The sequence below is a fragment of the Oncorhynchus kisutch genome, linkage group LG23 (assembly GCF_002021735.2).
Source record: "Oncorhynchus kisutch isolate 150728-3 linkage group LG23, Okis_V2, whole genome shotgun sequence".
Taxonomy (NCBI): Eukaryota; Metazoa; Chordata; class Actinopteri; order Salmoniformes; family Salmonidae; genus Oncorhynchus; species Oncorhynchus kisutch.
In genome coordinates, this window is record NC_034196.2 from 30,844,584 (window position 1) to 30,855,853 (window position 11,270).

The 11,270-nt window shown below is 43.4% G+C and overlaps 1 long non-coding RNA gene across 3 annotated transcripts; it reads left to right on the forward strand.

Annotated features, from left to right (window-relative positions):
• The first annotated feature begins 1,662 nt into the window (after positions 1–1,662).
• On the forward strand, positions 1,663–5,731 carry LOC109868512 (uncharacterized). Of its 3 annotated transcripts, XR_002251918.2 has the most exons (6): positions 1,663–1,960; positions 2,264–2,476; positions 3,537–3,666; positions 4,479–4,553; positions 4,651–4,763; positions 4,883–5,731. It is a non-coding gene; the product is annotated as an uncharacterized LOC109868512 (long non-coding RNA). The 3 variants fall into 3 exon arrangements; XR_002251919.2 differs by lacking the exon at positions 2,264–2,476 and having other exon boundaries at positions 1,680–1,960; XR_004205069.1 differs by lacking the exons at positions 2,264–2,476; positions 4,479–4,553 and having other exon boundaries at positions 1,694–1,960.
• The last annotated feature ends 5,539 nt before the right edge of the window (positions 5,732–11,270 follow it).

The following is an 11,270-nucleotide window of genomic DNA, read 5'->3' on the forward strand; positions in this document are numbered from 1 at the left end:
TCTCTCTCTCTCCCTGTTCTCTCTCTCTCTCCCTGTTCTCTCTCTCTCTCCCTGTTCTCTCTCTCTTTCCCTGTTCTTTCTCTCTCCCTGTTCTCTCTCTCTCTCCCTGTTCTTTCTCTCTCCCTGTTCTCTCTCTCTCTCTCTCTCTCTCTCTCTCTCTCTCTCTCTCTCTCTCTGGGCATTAATGTATTGAGAGCCATGAGAATCAAATCAACATGGCTGTGTAGAAAAGCTCTCATAGGTTAGAGATGTCATCAATAATGAATTTAGGATGCTCCCAGATAGTCTAGCGCTGCTGTCGTTAGGGAGCAGACAGGAAACTCTCTCTATTTCTCTGTATCTCTCTCTCTCTCACTGGGTCTCTCTCTTTTTCCTCCCTCCCTGTTCTCTCTCCCTGCTCTCTCTCTCCCTGTTCTCTCTCTCTCTCTCAGGTCCATTAGGGATGCTCATTCTGCTGCAGAGGTGAAATATGAAACTGGGAAATTAGCCAACAGCAAATTGATCAGACCCTTCTGTACCTTTCTGAAGGAACTAGGGCTATGGGGACCAGCACTGCTCACTGGTGCTGAGCTATATATTCTCTTCTGTCGAAAAATGTGCACTGACAGGCAGCATACTGTTATGGGTCAGAGAGTCCCAATAGGAGTAGTTTATGACAACGATGAGGTCATCAGGCATGTTTATATATTAAACCCCCTCCCTCAATCTTACACATAATCTAGTACCCGAGTGAAATGTGCACAAGGCAAGGCAATATGCCTATGTGTGGATGTTCCAAAATGCACACAGCACATACATTTCATGGACAGAGATGGAAATATTGGTTAGAAATTTAGAAAGAGGGGAGATCTAAAGATGCAACAACTATCATGGGTTGCTAGACAAAAAGAAAGTTGAAAGAAAACCAATAGGCTAGGAGAACACATACTGTAAAACTTAGTCTCAAATTGCTGCAAGTCCCTTTTAATAGCCAGGCAACGGCACACATTTCATCAAATAAACACCCTTTTCAAATAAACGCTGGGTCTAAATTAATTGTTTACGAGGTTACCATGAATTGTTTTCAAGGTTTAATGTTTAATTTATTACATTAAATAATTTAGTAATGAGTCAGTGCATATACCGCAATTTTTGTATACCCACTTCTCAAGGCACCACTTACTACACCACTGCTCCTAAGTCTGAGTTTACCACAGACCTTATTTTCGGCGTTTATAAAAATGTAAAAAAATAAGAAAAAGGCTTGAGCCATGGCAGAGTTAGTGCATGTACAGTCGTGAGTTGCCCATAAAAAGACACAATTACTATTGCTCTCTAAAACAGGGAAGGAAAGCTCAGGTCATAGTTTGGAGGGTGCATATTGTGTATGGGACACTGCCCCCTTCCGGTTGTAGGATGTAATAGATTTATGTTCAGTATGTGCATGTGCGAAATTCGTTTCGTTTGTTATAAACACAACCAGACGTCGGACAGCTAATGGGAATTGAGATGGCAAGATCATGATCATTTTACTCCTCGATAGTCCATTTGTCAGAAGAAATATGCGTCTTAGCTAGACATTTGGAAATCCAGCGTAAAACTAGTCAACAGCCACGACAGGGCGCAGCCATTTTTGAATGTTCCAACTAAATCGTGAAAAAAGTGGAGAATAAAACGTATATATTTCTATCTGTTCGTTTTTTCCTCTTCACTGAACTTATGAGTTGTATGGTAAAACAATAAATAGAATTAGTCAATGCATAATAAATTGCTGTGCTTATAACAAATCCAGCGCAGCGAAAGCAGAATGTTTTTTAATTGCCAAACCATTTCACCCTTTGTTCTCGCAATAGTACAGTCAGGGGCAACATGGCGCTTGGCAGGGTCGGCGGCTGCATCCGAATACTGCTTCCCGATTGTCCCTCAAAAGGATTACTTTGTGGCCGCATACAATCGGACTGTATGGCATGCAGAGTAGGAGGTATATGAATAACTTATTTTATGGTTATGGTGCAGTACCTTGTCGACAAACCACCACACGAGGAATCTGTCTCAATCAATGTCACTGTTGCTGTGACAGCGGTTGAGATGTCTTTTCTTGTCCGGTTTTCATATTTAGCCTGGAACTATTTCAAATTTCTAGACGAATTTGTAATGCATGCACTGAATTTCCACAAGTTGTTCAGCTCCATGGGCAAGTACAGTAACACAGTACTCCTGTCAGAGACGGTCGAGAATATCTAGTCTAATATCATCTCTGCTCCTGTTGCTCCATTCATTTCAGCAAAAAGGCATCTATTGTCAGAGGATGTTGTCAAACTACAAGAATTTCAGCAGCGGAAACAGGCAGTGGCTCATCAAGTGTCCGGATCAAAAAGTTGGCTACTCAAGTTTTAATGTGACATGGACAAGTACAGTGACATGGACAAGTACAGTGACATGCCTCTCTTGCAAGCTCCAAATACAACAATGCAGTAAATGCAGCACTAAACACAAGGTAGAACATTGTGTTATTTTTGGGTATTGTGAACAAAAACACACAAGAAATTGAAATAAGAACACAAGAAAGTAAGAAGCTATATACAGGGTCAGTTCCAATACCATATTTACATTGTGCAGGGGATACTGGAGTGATAGAGGTAGATATGTATAGGCGTGAGGCGACTAGGCAACAGGGTATATGATAAACAGCTTGTCGGTTGTAAGAAATGATAGCAGATACATTTTGTTAAAATAAAGTAAAGACAAACGCCAAAAGATTAAACTTGGGTTAGCTAACACAACGTGCCATTGGAACACAGGAGTGATGGTTGCTGATCATGGGCCTCTGAACACCTATGTAGATATTATATAAAAAATCAGCCATTTCCAGCTACAATAGTCATTTACAACATTAACAATGTCTATAATATATTTCTGATCACTTTGATGTTATTTTAATGGACAAAAAAAGGTGCTTTTCTTTCAAAAACAAGGACATTTCTAAGTGACCCCAAACTTTTGAACGGTAGTGTATGTGTGTTCAATCTTTCTATCTATCTAGATATTTGCAAATATATATCGATCGATAGATAGATCGATAGAAATATTTGCAAACATCTAGATAGATGGATAGAGAAATTTGCAAATATCTAGATAGATAGAAATATTTGCAAATGTATTAATGAAGCATAGTGGTGGCAGCATCATGCGGTGCAGATGTTTTTCAGCGCAGGTACTGGGAGACTAGTCAGGATTGAGGGAAAGATGAACGGAGCAAAGTACAGAGAGATCATGAAAACCTGTTTTAGTTTTTTAATACATTTGCAAGAATTTCTAAAAACCTGTTTTTGCTTAGTCATTATAGGGTATTGCATGTAGATTTATGAGGGCGAAAAAACAATTGAATCATTTTTAATGGGGCTGTAACAAAATGTGGAAAAAGTCCAGAGGCTGGAATACTTTCTGAATGCACTGTATATGTATGTGTGTATATATGCATGTCCTTACTGTTTGGCTCTAACTACTGTACCTCAACTACTTCTTTTGAAGTTGACAGACCATTTTCTATTCTGCAGGTCATTATTTGGAGGTATTCAATCGGAAGCTAAAGAAGAACGAGTTAATATTGAAGGATGGCCTGAAACTGCTTCTACACCTATGCCAATCTGCAGAGGACATGGTCATAGCCAGAGGTGCCATCTACAGGTATGGGTCACACAGTAAAATACTAGTTTCTCACTAATGCATTGTGGCCACTGGCCAAATGAGTATCCTGACAATTAGCTGTCAAAACAGACCTGAAGATCAAGTCTACTCATCAGCTGTGTTACGGACAGATAAAGCATTCGTTTGAAATAATTTAATGCAATCTTGGGAGTTTGATTAATGTTGTCATTCTTTCTTAGTTATGGTTCTGTATTATTTACGTGTATGTTTGTGTGTTCTGCATGTTCGTTCCACTGACCAGGGACCACGAAAATAACAGTATGTTTAAGTTTGGTCCCCCGTTCATGAGGCTGTGCTATGAGCTGGGGCTGGAGGAGATGGCTGCTACCACTCTGACAGACAAGATAACAATATTTATATGCAGCACTTGGACTATAACAATCAGGGAACAGTCATAATCAACATCTGGACGAAGTGCTGTCATGAACTAAGTGCTGTCATAGTAACTCTAGTCCTCTTGACTAGGGCATTGATTGACGTTTACACATACTGTAGTTTGTTCTCTAACAGGACATGAGAGGATTATTTTCAGACTCAACCTCCTTCAATATTGCCATAGACATGTTGTTTATGAAAGGATTAAATGAGAGTAGGTGGCATCCTTTTACTATTAGAAGGCAGACACATTAAACTATAAAGGTAAATTTTTTAGATGACTGATCTTTGTCATCACTAAACAATGTCTATAATACTAGGTTCTCTGAATGTACTAAGAGACATCTCTCTCTCTCTCTCTCTCTCTCTCTCTCTGGCATACAAATGTGTTTAAATATATTTTATTCTCCTTCCAGAGTGATGTTGAAAAAGCACAATCTATGTTCAGTCAGATTATGAGCACTGACAGCAGAATATGTCAAAATCTCAAAGTGAGTGCTAATATTCACTGTCTTTACAATAACTTTGTAACAGTGTCAAGCTGTCAGTCAGGGAGCAGGCTATTTGATGATATTTCTGGTGTTTCAGGTGCTGATTGGCTATGGCAGGAGCTGTGAAAGAATCACTCTCTGTCTTGACCTTAGCATTGGGATCCAGCAGCCCTGCATTTATAAAGAAGCCTGAATTCGCAGAAGGAAGTGGTAAGTAAAAAAAACTGGATGTTTAATGTCTGATGCATAACCTATGTGTAATTATCTGAGTCATCCAGTCACAAATATAATTCATCAATACATCTATGTGTGCGTGGTCTCTTTCTCAGGTGGACTTAGTGCGTCTTCAGAGCGAGGACAGCCCTCTGATGGCGAGCGTGGAGCAGGCAGTGTCCCACCTCCAGCAGGCAGGTCAGGTGACCCAACGAAACCTGGACAAGATGTTGTGTCATACCCCCATGGGGAAGAAGAGGGTGCCCATGGGGATAATGGACGAGAGAATGATCAGCCAGAGGACTCTGAGGCCTCTGCAGTCCACTCTGTTGTCAGAGTGAATGGGACTAGGTGTATCTCTCAGCGTGTTTGAGGGGATCCAGGTGAGGCGCAGAATTGTGAATCTTGATCAGGTACTGAGTAGGTTTTTGGGAGGGGATTTGCAGATCAGTGATTCTGCGCAGTCCGAGTGCAATGTAGTCGATTTTAAACAAACATTGTTTCATTCTAAACTCTGCCTTAATTGTACCAGTCCCTGTCACAGCCATGGAGGTCTGCTCTCACACCACCCAAGCAAGGCTGAACAGAGATGCGCTCTCTCCCTACACCCAGACCTGGACTTTATAGAGACCGATAGTGTACCAGTCAGTGCAATGTATCTCTCCTCTCAGCCAGAGACCCTTCTGTATTCCTCCTTTTTGATCATATTCTTCACCCGTTCGCATGCAATGGTACAGGTATACTAGTTGGTTCTACGTCTGGGGAGCCTCTTCAGAGCATTTCAGACTTTTAACTGCTGACTGTGAAAAGGTTTGTTGAATCCAAGGGACATCAATGTGTGCAAAAGAAGAATGTAATGGTGTATGTGAGACAGATATGTATAAACATGTAATTATTTGAGATTTATAGGGTAATACATATTGAATGAAATAAAAGCTGATGTTGTAGAACTCTTTATTATTTTATTGTTGAATAAAGAGTCCTTCTTTACATAAGTCAAATCAAAATGTATTTTTCACATGCACCGAATACAACAGGTGCAGACCTTACAGTGAAATGCTTACTTGCAGGCCCTTAACCAACAATGTACAGTCGTGGCCAAAAGTTTTGAGAATGACACAAATATAAATTTGGTTTGTATGATGGCAATTTGCATATACTCTAATCAAATCAAATGTATTTGTCACATACACATGGTTAGCAGATGTTAATGCGAGTGTAGCGAAATGCTTGTGCTTCTAGTTCCGACAATGCAGTAATAACGAACAAGTAATCTAACTAACAATTCCAAAAAAAACTACTGTCTTATACACAGTGTAAGGGGATAAAGAATATGTACATAAGGATATATGAATGAGTGATGGTACAGAGCAGCATAGGCAAGATACAGTAGATGATATCGAGTACAGTATATACATATGAGATGAGTATGTAAACCAAGTGGCATAGTTAAAGTGGCTAGTGATACATGTATTACATAAGGATGCAGTCGATGATATAGAGTACAGTATCTACGTATGCATATGAGATGAATAATGTAGGGTAAGTAACATTATATAAGGTAGCATTGTTTAAAGTGGCTAGTGATATATTTACATCATTTCCCATCAATTCCCATGATTAAAGTGGCTGGAGTAGAGTCAGTGGCATTGACAGTGTGTTGGCAGCAGCCACTCAATGTTAGTGGTGGCTGTTTAACAGTCTGATGGCCTTGAGATAGAAGCTGTTTTTCAGTCTCTCGGTCCCAGCTTTGATGCACCTGTACTGACCTCGCCTTCTGGATGACAGCGGGGTGAACAGGCAGTGGCTCGGGTGGTTGATGTCCTTGATGATCTTTATGGCCTTCCTGTAGCATCGGGTGGTGTAGGTGTCCTGGAGGGCAGGTAGTTTGCCCCCGGTGATGCGTTGTGCAGACCTCACTACCCTCTGGAGAGCCTTACGGTTGAGGGCGGTGCAGTTGCCATACCAGGCGGTGATACAGCCCGCCAGGATGCTCTCGATTGTGCATCTGTAGAAGTTTGTGAGTGCTTTTGGTGACAAGCCGAATTTCTTCAGCCTCCTGAGGTTGAAGAGGCGCTGCTGCGCCTTCTTCACGATGCTGTCTGTGTGAGTGGACCAATTCAGTTTGTCTGTAATGTGTATGCCGAGGAACTTAAAACTTGCTACCCTCTCCACTACTGTTCCATCGATGTGGATGGGGGGGTGTTCCCTCTGCTGTTTCCTGAAGTCCACAATCATCTCCTTAGTTTTGTTGACGTTGAGTGTGAGGTTATTTTCCTGACACCACACTCCGAGGGCCCTCACCTCCTCCCTGTAGGCCGTCTCGTCGTTGTTGGTAATCAAGCCTACCACTGTTGTGTCGTCCGCAAACTTGATGATTGAGTTGGAGGCGTGCGTGGCCACGCAGTCGTGGGTGAACAGGGAGTACAGGAGAGGGCTCAGAACGCACCCTTGTGGGGCCCCAGTGTTGAGGATCAGCGGGGAGGAGATGTTGTTGCCTACCCTCACCACCTGGGGGCGGCCCGTCAAGAAGTCCAGTACCCAGTTGCACAGGGCGGGGTCGAGACCCAGGGTCTCGAGCTTGATGACGAGCTTGGAGGGTACTATGGTGTTGAATGCCGAGCTGTAGTCGATGAACAGCATTCTCACATAGGTATTCCTCTTGTCCAGATGGGTTAGGGCAGTGTGCAGTGTGGTTGAGATTGCATCGTCTGTGGACCTATTTGGGCGGTAAGCAAATTGGAGTGGGTCAAGGGTGTCAGGTAGGGTGGAGGTGATATGGTCCTTGACTAGTCTCTCAAAGCACTTCATGATGACGGATGTGAGTGCTACGGGGCGGTAGTCGTTTAGCTCAGTTACCTTAGCTTTCTTGGGAACAGGAACAATGGTGGCCCTCTTGAAGCATGTGGGAACAGCAGACTGGTCTAGGGATTGGTTGAATATGTCCGTAAACACACCGGCCAGCTGGTCTGCGCATGCTCTGAGGGCGCGGCTGGGGATGCCGTCTGGGCCTGCAGCCTTGCGAGGGTTAACACATTTAAATGTCTTACTCACTTCGGCTGCAGTGAAGGAGAGACCGCATGTTTTCGTTGCAGGCCGTGTCAGTGGCACGGTATTGTCCTCAAAGCGGGCAAAAAAGTTGTTTAGTCTGCCTGGGAGCAAGACATCCTGGTCCGTGACTGGGCTGGGTTTCTTCCTGTAGTCCGTGATTGACTGTAGACCCTGCCACATGCCTCTTGTGTCTGAGCCGTTGAATTGAGATTCTACTTTGTCTCTGTACTGGCGCTTAGCTTGTTTGATAGCCTTGCGGAGGGAATAGCTGCACTGTTTGTATTCAGTCATGTTACTAGACACCTTGCCCTGATTAAAAGCAGTGGTTCGCGCCTTCAGTTCCACACGAATGCTGCCATCAATCCACGGTTTCTGGTTGGGGAATGTTTTAATCGTTGCTATGGGAACGACATCTTCAACGCACGTTCTAATGTACTCGCACACCGAATCAGCGTATTCGTCAATGTTGTTGGCTGACGCAATACGAAACATCTCCCAGTCCACGTGATGGAAGCAGTCTTGGAGTGTGGAGTCAGCTTGGTCGGACCAGCGTTGGACAGACCTCAGCGTGGGAGCTTCTTGTTTTAGTTTCTGTCTGTAGGCAGGGATCAACAAAATGGAGTCGTGGTCAGCTTTTCCGAAAGGGGGGCGGGGCAGGGCCTTATATGCGTCACGGAAGTTAGAGTAACAATGATCCAGGGTCTTTCCACCCCTGGTTGCGCAATCTATATGCTGATAAAATTTAGGGAGTCTTGTTTTCAGATTAGCCTTGTTAAAATCCCCAGCTACAATGAATGCAGCCTCCGGATAAATCGTTTCCAGTTTGCAGAGAGTTAAATAAAGTTCGTTCAGAGCCATCGATGTGTCTGCTTGGGGGGGGGATATATACGGCTGTGATTATAATTGAAGAGAATTCTCTTGGTAGATAATGCGGTCTACATTTGATTGTGAGGAATTCTAAATCAGGTGAACAGAAGGATTTGAGTTCCTGTATGTTTCTTTCATCACACCATGTCACGTTGGCCATAAGGCATACGCCCCCGCCCCTCTTCTTACCAGAAAGATGTTTGTTTCTGTCCGCGCGATGCGTGGAGAAACCCGCTGGCTGCACCGCTTCGGATTGCGTCTCACCAGTGAGCCACGTTTCCGTGAAACAGAGAACGTTACAGTCTCTGATGTCCCTCTGGAATGCTACCCTCGCTCGGATTTCATCAACCTTGTTGTCAAGAGACTGGACATTGGCAAGAAGAATGCTAGGGAGTGGTGCACGATGTGCCCGTCTCCGGAGTCTGACCAGAAGACCGCTTCGTTTCCCTCTTTTTCTGAGTCGTTTTTTTGGGTCGCTGCATGGGAACCATCCCGTGGCGCTGGTTGTAAGGCAGAACACAGGATCCGCATCGCGAAAAACATATTCTTGGTCGTACTGGTGGTGAGTTGACGCTGATCTTATATTCAGTAGTTCTTCTCGGCTGTATGTGATGAAACCTAAGATGACCTGGGGTACTAGTGTAAGAAATAACACGTAAAAAAACAAAAAACTGCATAGTTTCCTAGGAACGCGAAGCGAGGCGGCCATCTCTGTCGGCGCCGGAAGTAGGCGCCGACAGAGATGTTAATGAATGTTATGAAGAGTGATCAGATGAATTGCAATTAACTGCAAAGTCTCTCTTTACCATGCAAATGAACTGAATCCCCCAAAAAAACATTTCCACTGCATTTCAGCCTTGTCACAAAAGGACCAGCTGACATGTCAGTGATTCTCTCGTTAACACAGATGTGAGTGTTGATGAGGACAAGGCCGGAGGTCACTCTGTCATGTTGATTGAGTTTGAATAACAGACTGGAAGCTTAAAAAGGAGGGTGGTGTTTGGAATCATTGATCTTCCTCTGTCAACCACGGTTACCTGCAAGGAGACACGTGCCGTCATCATTACTTTGCGCAAAAATGGCTTCACAGGCAAGGATATTGCTGCCAGTAAGATTGCACCTAAATCAACCATTTATCGGATCATCAAGAACTTCAAGGAGAGCGGTTCAATTGTTGTGAAGAAGGCTTCAGCCCAAGAAAGTCCAGCCATCGCCAGGACCATCTCCTAAAGTTGACTGGGCTGCGAGATCGGGGCACCACCAGTACAGAGCTTGCAGCAGGCAGGTGTGAGTGCATCTGCACGCACAGTGAGGCGAAGACTTTTGGAGGATGGCCTGGTGTCAAGAAGGGCAGCAAAGAAGCCACTTCTCTCCAGGAAAAACATCAGGGACAGACTGGTATTCTACAAAAGGTACAGGGATTGGACTGCTGAGGACTGGGGTAACGCCATTTTCTCTGATGAATCCCCTTTCCGATTGTTTGGGGCATCCGGAAAAAAGCTTGTCCGGAGAAGACAAGGTGAGCGCTACCATCAGTCCTGTGTCATGCCAACAGTAAAGCAGCCTGAGACCATTCATGTGTGGGGTTACTTCTCAGCCAAGGGAGTGGGCTCACTCACAATTTTGCCTAAGAACACAGCCATGAATAAAGAATGGTACCAACACATCCTCTGAGAGTAACTTCTCCCAACCATCCAGGAACAGTTTGGTGACGAACAATGCCTTTTCCAGCATGATGGAGCACCTTGCCATAAGGCAAAAGTGATAACTAAGTGGCTCGGGGAACAAAACATTGATATTTTGGGTCCATGGCCAGGAAACTCCCCAGACCTTAATCCCATTGAGAACTTGTGGTCAATCCTCAAGAGGTGGGTGGACAAACAAAACCCCACAAATTCTGACAAACTTCAAGCATTGATTATGCAAGAATTGGCTGCCATCAGTCAGGATGTGGCCCAGAAGTTAATTGACAGCATGCCAGGGCAGATTGCAGAGGTCTTGAAAAAGAAGGGTCAACACTGCAAATTTTGACTCTTTGCATCAACTTCATGTAATTGTCAATAAAAGCCTCTGACACGTATGAAATGCTTGAAATTATTCTTCAGTATTCCATAGTAACATCTGACAAAAATGTCTAAAGACACTGAAGCAGCAAACTTTGTGAAAAGTAATATTTGTGTCATTCTGAAAACTTTTGGCCACAACTGTAGTTTTAAGAAAAATACATGGTAAAGTATTTACTAAAATAAACTGAAGTAAAAAAAATAAAGAAGAAAATAGAAAACTAACAAATAATTAAAGAGCAACAATAAAATAACAGTAACGAGGCTACAGTATACACAGGGGGTACCGGTACAGAGTCAATGTGCGGGGGCACAGGTATTAGCATACCCGTGGCGGGAAAGTCCAGCATGCCATTTTCTGATTGGGGGCCACCAACGCTGAGGAAAACAGCAACAAATGAGAATCAAATGTTTGGACACACCTACTCGTTTTTCTTTATTTTTTACTATTTTCTACGTTATAGAATAATAGTGACATCAAAAACTATGAAATAACACATATGGAATAATGTTGTAACAAAAA